Raw genomic sequence first — 9,879 nt, forward strand, 5'->3', positions numbered from 1 at the left:
AGCTGTGCGCGCCCCTACTTTTCTGCCCAATCGTGAGCTGGTTTTCTGCACGTGGAGTTCAGCGGTGCGTGCCAAGCTTGTTTGTTTTTTTTTGTTTGTTTTTTTCTTTCGCCTAACTTTATTTGACTAAGAAAAAAATGACAAATATACAGAATTGCAGAGAGCAACTTTTATAGCTAGATTCAGGTGCATGTGTGTATCTTTGCGGCGGCGTATCGTATTTACGCTACGCCGGCGTAAGTCAGAGAGGCAAGTACTGTATTCACAAAGCACTTGCCTCCTAAGTTACGGCGGCGTAGCGTAAAAAGGGCCGGCGTAAGCGCGCCTAATTCAAATGAGGATGAGGGGGCGTGTTTTATGTAAATGAGTGGTGACCCGACGTGATTGACGTTTTTTTTACGAACGGCGCATGCGCCGTCCGTGTACATTTCCCAGTGTGCATTGCTCCAAAGTACGCCGCAAGGATGTATTGGTTTCGACGTGAACGTAAATTACGTCCAGCCCTATTCACGGACGACTTACGCAAACAACGTAAAATATTCAAATTTCAACGCGGGAACGACGGCCATACTTAACATTGGCTACGCCACCTAGGGGGCAGCTTTATCTTTACGCCGGCGTACCTCTTACGGAAACGGCGTATCTTTACTGCGACGGGCGCACGTACGTTCGTGAATCGGCGTATCTAGTCATTTACATAATCTACGCCAAACTCAACAGAAGCGCCACCTAGCGTCCAGTGGAAAAATTGCACCCTAAGATACGACGGCGTAGGAGACTTACGCCGCTCGTATCTTAGCCTAATTTAAGCGTATCTGGTTTCCAGAATACGCTTAAATTTTGATTCTGATTCGCTGGCGTAACCCTACCTGAATCCAGCTATTTAAGTGACTCTGGCAGTAAAACAAATACGGTGTCCTTCTTCTCAGAGCAAAGACCATTCACTGCCTGAAATCTTCTCCCTCCATAATCCTCTGCTTTCAGTGGTTCCCCCCCGCTGACGGTGACCCCCGCACTATAATGTACCTCACCCACCCCAGACCCCTGTGTATATTACCCAACCTGGGCCCCGCCCCCTTCCTATATACAATGTCTCACAAAAGTAAGTACACCCCTCACATTTCTGTAAATATTTTCTTGTATCTTTTCATGTGACAACACTGAAGAAATGACACTTTGCTACAATGTTGTGTAGTGAGTGTACAGCTTGTATAACAGTGTACATTTCCTGTCCCCTCAAAATAACTCAACACACAGCCATTAATGTCTAAACCGCTGGCAACACAAGTGAGTACACCCCCTAAGTGAAAATGTCCAAATTGGGCCCAATTAGCCATTTTCCCTCCCCGGTGTCATGTGACTCGTTAGTGTTACAAGGTCTCAGGTGTGAATGGGGAGCAGGTGTGTTAAATGTGGTGTTATCGCTCTCACTCTCTCATACTGGTCACTGGAAGTACAACATGGCACTTCATGGCAAAGAACTCTCTGAGGATCTAAAAAAAAGAATTGTTGCTCTACATAAAGATGGCCTAGGCTATAAGAAGATTGCAGAGACCCTGAAACTGAGCTGCAGCACGGTGGCCAAGACCATACAGCGGTATAACAGGACGGGTCCACTCAGAACAGGCCTCGCCATGGTCCACCAAAGACGTTGAGGTCACATGCTCAGCGTCATATCCAGAGGTTGTTTTTGGGAAATAGACGTATGAGTGCTGCCAGCATTGCTGCAGAGGGTGAAGGGGTGGGGGGGTCAGCCTGTCAGTGCTCAGACCATACACCGCACACTGCATCAAATTGGTCTGCATGGCTGTCGTCCCAGAAGGAAGCCTCTTCTAAAGATGATGCACAAGAAAGAGCCGCAAACAGTTTGCTGAACACAAGCAGACTAAGGACATGGATTACTGGAACCATGTCCTGTGGTCTGATGAGACCAAGATAAACGTATTTGGTGTCAGATGGTGTCAGGCGTGTGTGGCGGCAACCAGGTGAGGAGGACAAAGACAAGTGTGTCTTGTCTACAGCATCATAGTGCAGGGGTCCGGGGTGGGTGACGTACATCAGGGTTTGACAAATTTGCTTGGAATCTAGGAGCCAGCTAAAAAAGTTAGGAGCCAGAAAACGCGCCCTGTCCCGACGAGCTTGCGCGCAGAAGCGAACGCATACGTGAGCAGCGCCTGCATATGTAAACGGTGTTCAAACCACACATGTGAGGTATCGCCGCGATCGTTAGAGCGAGAGCAATAATTCTAGCCCTAGACCTCCTCTGTAACTCAAAACATGCAACCTGTAGAATTTTTTAAACGTTGCCTATGGAGATTTTAAAGGGTAAAAGTTTGTCGGCATTCCAAGAGCGGAGCGTGACAGAAAGTATTGCAACGATCACCATTTTATTCTCTAGGGTGTTAGAAAAAAAAAATATATATAATGTTTAGGGGTTCTACTTAGAGGGAAGGAGATGGCAGTGAAAACAGTGAAAAATTACACTAATGTTCTAATGAACTGGTTTGCTTCAAAAAAAAAAGTTAAACCAAGTTTAAGTCATCATATAACATTATACGCAAGCGTATCTAACGCCAAAACTTTTTTTATTTTAAGGGCTTTTACTTACAGAAAAAAACTTGTTAAAATAGAACTAAAGGCAAAGATTTCTTATTTTATATAATAATAATATTTATAAAATATTTTTAGCAGATGTTTTTCTTATGGTGCTCTCCTGCCCACCCCCAGGGGTCCGGGGGTGGGCGACGTACACAGCGCAGGGGTCCGGGGGTGGGTGACGTGCACAGTGCAGGGGTCCGGGGGTGGGTGACGTACACAGTGCAGGGGTCCGGGGGTGGGCGACGTACACAGTGCAGGGGTCCGGGGGTGGGCGACGTACACAGTGCAGGGGTCCAGGGGTGGGCGACGTACACAGTGCAGGGGGTGGGCGATGTACACAGTGCAGGGGGTGGACGATATACACAGTGCAGGGGTCCGGGGGTGGGCGACGTACACAGTGCAGGGGTCCAGGGGTGGGCGACGTACACAGCGCAGGGGTCCGGGGGTGGGTGACGTGCACAGTGCAGGAGTCCGGGGGTGGGTAACGTGCACAGTGCAGGGGTCCGGGGGTGGGCGACGTACACAGTGCAGGGGTCCAGGGGTGGGCGACGTACACAGTGCAGGGGGTGGGCGATGTACACAGTGCAGGGGGTGGACGATATACACAGTGCAGGGGTCCGGGGGTGGGCGACGTACACAGTGCAGGGGTCCAGGGGTGGGCGACGTACACAGTGCAGGGGTCCGGGGGTGGGCGACGTACATAGTGCAGGGGTCCGGGGGTGGGCGACGTACACAGCGCAGGGGTCCGGGGGTGGGCGACGTACACAGCGCAGGGGTCCGGGGGTGGGTGACGTGCACAGTGCAGGAGTCCGGGGGTGGGTAACGTGCACAGTGCAGGGGTCCGGGGGTGGGCGACGTACACAGTGCAGGGGTCCAGGGGTGGGCGACGTACACAGTGCAGGGGGTGGGCGACGTACACAGTGCAGGGGGTGGACGATATACACAGTGCAGGGGTCCGGGGGTGGGCGACGTACACAGTGCAGGGGTCCGGGGGTGGGCGACGTACACAGTGCAGGGGTCCGGGGGTGGGCGACGTACATAGTGCAGGGGTCCGGGGGTGGGCGACGTACACAGCGCAGGGGTCCGGGGGTGGGCGACGTACACAGCGCAGGGGTCCGGGGGTGGGCGACGTACACAGCGCAGGGGTCCGGGGGTGGGTGACGTGCACAGTGCAGGAGTCCGGGGGTGGGTGACTTACATTGCTGATCACCAGATGTGTGCCTTCCGGCCTCCATGCTTTCCCAGGCTACTCTAAACCACTTATGGGCCGGCCCTTAGACCCACATGGCAGCTGTCACCAGGTGGAGGAGAGGGAGATCAGCAAACACCTATTCAATGATCTCCTCTAGCTGCAGAGAACCCAACAAGAATGAGGCAAAAAAATAAAAAGTTTTGTTTTTAGTTACATTTTAACAATTTTTTGGACCGTAAGATTTGGCTTTAGATACACTTTCAATCTATTTATAATGTAATATGATTACTGAGCCACAAGATGGCAGGAGAGCACCATAAGAAAAACATCTGCTAAAAATATTTTATAAATATTATTATTATATAAAATAAGAAATCTTTGCCTTTAGTTCTATTTTAACAAGTTTTTTTCTGTAAGTAAAAGCCCTTAAAATAAAAAAAGTTTTGGCGTTAGATACGCTTGCGGATTTATTTATAATGTTATATGATGACTTAAACTTGGTTTAACTTTTTTTTTTGAAGCAAACAATATATTTTTTTCCTTTTTTTTTTTTTCCATTACATAGGGGACAGTCCCCTATGTGATGATTTTTGGGTAACAGGTTCTCTTTGTTGAGATATGCCGGGTCTAAAAGCCCGGGTCCAGTACCGGGGGGGTGGGTGTTTGAGAGCTGCTGCCCAAATGCTCTCACCTGACAGGCAGAAGACTGCCCGTTAGTTTCACACACAATTCCAGTGGCTGCAGCCATTGGATTGTGTGCAATACCATGCGCACGGGAGACTTCTTTCCGGCAAGGTCCGGCGGCTGCCGGGCCTTAAGCCGAAAATCCCCTGTGCGCATGCGCCGCTGCATTCAGTGGCTCATTGCGAGGGGAATATCTCCTAAACCGTGCAGGTTTAAGAGACATTTTTTTTTACCTACAGGTAAGCCTTATTATAGGCTTACCTGTAGGTAAAAGTAAAAAAGAAACTATACAACCGCTTTAAAGGAGAAGTATAGTCAAAGATCGTTTCGCTGTACTTCAATTTGTTTTGCACTCCTGTGACCCGTTATCAACAGAGAGCAGGCTGAACTTCACTCTCTGCTGACGTCACCAATGTCAGTCCAGGCACTGCGTCGTCCCGACAATAAAGTCGGGATCCGCCAGGTGCCTGGACTGACACCCAGCTCAGCCTCTCGGTGAGCCGCTGAAAACCTGAGACGGCCGCTCCCCGCCCCCTTCACAGCCTAGAGCAGAGGTGTTGCTAGGGGGGTGCGGTCCGCACCGGGTGACACCCGCTAGAGGGGTGACACATCCCGTTTTTTTTTTAGCTGACATGCCCAGCCTGCCCTGTACCACGCCAGCCTGCCCTGTGCCACCCCAGCCTGCCCTGTACCACCCCAGCCTGCCCTGTACCACCCCAGCCTGTCCTGTCCCCCCCCCCCCCAAACAGCCCTTTACCACCCCAGCCTGCCCTGTACCACCCAGCCTGCCCTGTGCCACCACAGCCTGCCCTGTACCACCCCAGCCTGCCCTGTACCACCCCAAACTTTCCCATGCCACCCCAACTTGCCCTGTGCCACCCTAATTTGCCCTGTACCACCCCAATCTGCCCTATGCCACCATAACTTGCCCTATACCACCTCAACCTTTCCCATGCCATCCCAACTTGCCCTATGCCACCCTAACTTGCACTATACCACCCCAACCTGCCCTGTACCACCCTAACTTGCCCTATACCACCCCAAACTACCCTATATCACCCCAAACTACCCTATATCACCCCAAAATGCCCTATACCACCTTAACCTGTCCTATACCACCCCACTACACCAACCTGCCACTATACTGCCCTATACTATCATTTACAGGGGCTGGTTTGGGGTGCGCCCCGTGCCCGTGCGCTGCATGCTTGGTGCTGGGCAGCCTGGACAGAGGGGGGGTGACACCATGTTTTACCGCACCGGGTGACACCAACCCTAGGGTCGCCACTGGCCTATAGCTCCAATGAGTGGAGAGGGGCAGAGAGCTGGTGGCTGTCAGTCCCCAGCTCTCTGAAAAAAGTTTCTTCTCTTTAAAAAAAAATAATAATAATAAAAAAGTCTAAGCACATGGAGGAAGGACACATCTGCAAGGTCTAGCAGGGGTCTCAAACTGGCGGCCCTCCAGCTGTTGCAAAACTACAAGTCCCATGAGGCATTGCAAGGCTGACCGTTACAAGCATGACTCTCATAGGCAGAGGCATGATGGGACTTGTAGTTCCACAACAGTTGGAGGGCCACCAGTTTGAGACCCCCTGGTCTAGGGGGGTTGATTATTTACAGTACTTTGCAGGAAAAGTTGCACTTTGCAAGGGAAATTTTCATAAAACTTAATGAATGTGGGAAAGCTCTGCTGACTTCCATCATCCAATCATGTGCAAGCAAAAATGTTTTTTTATTATTATTATTTCATTTCCTTGCATGTGATTGGATATTCTTTGTAAACTGAATGTTCACCTTATTCACTTAGCTCTGGGCCAGGAAAATTCATTGCAAAGTGACCGGTCTAATTGCCTTTAGCAAATCAACCCCAATGGCCTTCTACAATGCATGCAATAAATGCAAATAAACACAAGAGGGCAGTAGAGATACACGACTGATGAGTAGTGGAAAATAAATGGAATAGGCAATTTCCCTTACAAAGTTATAAGTCTATTTGCCTTTAGTAAATCAACCCCAATGTATCAATTTTTCCATTCAAAATCCGCACTCACATTGTAAAACCGTTTGAATTTTGGGGGAACGTTGTGTGAATCTTGGGTGAAAACGTTAACCACTTAACCCCCCAAGCCTGTTTTTCAGACTCCGGGATATATTCGGAGTAAAGTTACGATGGAGTATCTCAGGATACTCCATCGTATCTCTCTTTTTTGGCCAGTGTATCTATGCGAGTGATTCTTAGAATAATTTTTGCATAGATACGCTGAAGATCCGCCATGTTTAAGTCACTTACACTGTCGGATCTTAAATGTAATTACTCCGCCGGCCGCTAGGTGGCGTTTACGTTCAGGTCTCATTTGTTTATGCAAATGAGCCTGATACGCCGATTCCCGAACGAATTCGCGTTGCGTAACCATCGCTTACGTCGTTTGCGTAGGCGTAAGGTTACCCCTGCTATATGAGGGGTAACCTTACGCCAGTCCCACGTAGGCCATGTTAAGTATGGCGTCGGGTCCGCGTCGTGTTTTCCTGTCGGGTACGTCGTTCCCGTCGGGTACTAAGTCGTTCTTGAATACGACTTTACTTCAATGACGGACACGTCGGCGTCATTGACGTTTTACGCCGAGAACTGGAGCATGCGCACTGGGCTATTTTAAGCCCGGCGCATGCGCAGTTCGTTAGAATCGGGGGCGCGCTTAATTTAAATAGAAGCCGCCCCCTTAGAGATACGCGGGGATACGCCGGGCCATTTACACTCCGCCGCCCCAAACTACGGAGCAAGTGTTTGGGGAATACAGCACTTGCTCCTGTAGGTTTGGGCGGCGGAGTGTAAATGGCTTACGCGCCACCCGCCGTAAATCTACGAGAATATGGCCCTCCGTGTTTACACGTTAAAATTAAAAAAAAAATTCTTTTTGCTAGAAAATTACTTAGAACCCCCAAACATTATATATATTTCTTCTAACACCCGAGAGAATAAAATGGCGGTCATTGCAATACTTTCTGTCACACCGTATTTGCGCAGCGGTCTTACAAGCGCACTTTTTTTTTAGAATTTTTTTTTTAATAAAAGAATAAGACAACAGTAAAGTTAGCCCAATTTGTTTTTTATTGTGTGAAAGATAATGTTACACCGAGTAAATTGATACCCAACATGTCACGCTTCAAAATTGCGCCCGCTCGTGGAATGGCGTCAAACTTTTACCCTTAAAAATCTCCATAGGCGACGTTTAAAAAATTCTACAGGTTGCATGTTTTGAGTTACAGAGGAGGTCTAGAGCTAGAATTATTGCTCTCGCTCTAACGATCGCGGCGATACCTCACATGTGCGGTTTGAACACCGCTCTCATATGCGGGCGCTACTCATATATGCGTTCGATTCAGCGCGCGAGTTTGTCAGGACGGGGCGCTTTAAAAAGAATTTTTTTGTCTTCTTATTTATTGTACTTGATTTTATTTATTTTTACACAGTTTTTTTATAGAATTTTTTTAAAAAAGGGTCACTTTTATTCCTATTTCAAGGAATATAAACATCCTTTGTAATAGAAAAAAGCATGACAGGTTCTCTTAAATATGAGATCTGGGGTCAAAAAAATCTCACATCTCATATTTGGACTAAAATGCAAAAATATTTTTTGCCATTTGAAATAATGACAACAAAAAAATGTGCCTTTAACCACTTCAGCCCCGGACCATTTTGCTGGTCATTGACCGGCCCACTTTTTGCCAATCCTGCACTGCGTCGGTTTAACTGACAATTGCGCGGTCGTGCGACGTGGCTCCCAGACAAAATTGGCGTCCTTTTTCCCCCACAAATAGAGCTTTCTTTTGGTGGTATTTGATCACCTCTGCGGTTTTTATTTTATGCGCTATAAACAAAAATAGAGCGACAATTTTGAAAAAAATATATATATTTTCACTTTTTGCTATAATAAATATCCCCGAAAAAATATATGAAAAAAAGTTTTTCCTCAGTTTAGGCCGATACGTATTCTTCTACATATTTTTCTTAAAAAAAAATCGCAATAAGCGTTTATTGATTGGTTTGCGCAAAAGTTATAGCGTCTACAAATAGAGGGTAGTTTTATGGCATTTTTATTAATATTTTTTTTTTTACTAGCAATGGCGGCGATCAGCGATTTTTATCGGTACTGCGACATTATGGCGGACACATCAAACACTTTTGACACATTTTTGGGACCATTGGCATTTTTATAGCGATCAGTGCTATAAAAATGCATTGATTACTGTAAAAATGTCACTGGCAGTGAAGGGGTTAACACTAGAGGGCGAGGAAGGGGTTAATTATGTTCCCTGGGTGTGTTCTAACTGAAGGGGGGTGGACTCACTAGGGGAAATGACTGAACGCTGTTCATACATTGTATGATCAGTCATTTCTCCCCCTGACAGGACCGGGAGAAAGCTCCCGATTCTCGCTCTGTAACGGCACCAGGGGGCGCGCGCCCCTAGTGGCTGAAATGCAAAATGACGTAATATTACGTGATTTTGCGCAGCCGAGCCGACCTGCCGCTGTAAAACTGCGGCGGTTGGTCGGCGAGAGGTTAAGACGTATGGGCGGAAGTGACGTTTTGACGTCGCTTCCGCCCTGCTATGGTATGGAGATGGGTGGGGGCCATCTTCTCACTCATCTCCATACCACAGAGGGAGAAGTACCCGATCGCATCCGCCGCTACCGATGGTTCCGGTAAGCGGCAGGAGGGGAGGCCCTCTCCTGCCGCTGATAACGGTGATCTCGCGGCGAATCTGCCGCGGAGACCACCATTATCGTTTACAGCACCACCGCCTGAAGAGATGGATACCTCGGTTGTGCAGCAGCAGCTGCCGCCGTTACCGAGGTATCCCTCTTCAAAAAGAGGACGTATATAGACGTGCGGCGGGGGTTAATTAAAAAAATCCCTGGGTATTGTTCTGGAACAAGAGAAGTTGTATGTAGGAATGCAGATCGTTTGCGCACAAATTTACATTTTTTTATGGATGATACCATCAGGGGCAGACTGACCATTCGATCACTTGGGCACTGCCCGAGGGCCCCATGCCACTAGGGGGCCCCATCAGGGTTGATATAATCTCCTACTGCCCGGGGGCCCCATAATCTTCTATTGCCTGGGGGCCCCATAATCTTCTATTGTCCAGGGGCCCCATAATCTTCTATTGCCCGAGGCCCCATAATCTTCTATTGCCCGGGGCCCCCATAATCTCCTATTGCCCGGGGGCCCCATAATCTTCTATTGCCCGGGGGCCCCATAATCTCCTATTGCCCGGGGGCCCCATAATCTCCTATTGCCCGGGGGCCCCATAATCTTCTATTGCCCGGGGGCCCCATAATCTCCTATTCCCTGGGGGCCCCATAATCTTCTATTGCCCGGGGGCCCCATAATCTTTTATTG

This window comes from Rana temporaria, chromosome 5, assembly GCF_905171775.1.
Source record: "Rana temporaria chromosome 5, aRanTem1.1, whole genome shotgun sequence".
Classification (NCBI taxonomy): Eukaryota; Metazoa; Chordata; class Amphibia; order Anura; family Ranidae; genus Rana; species Rana temporaria.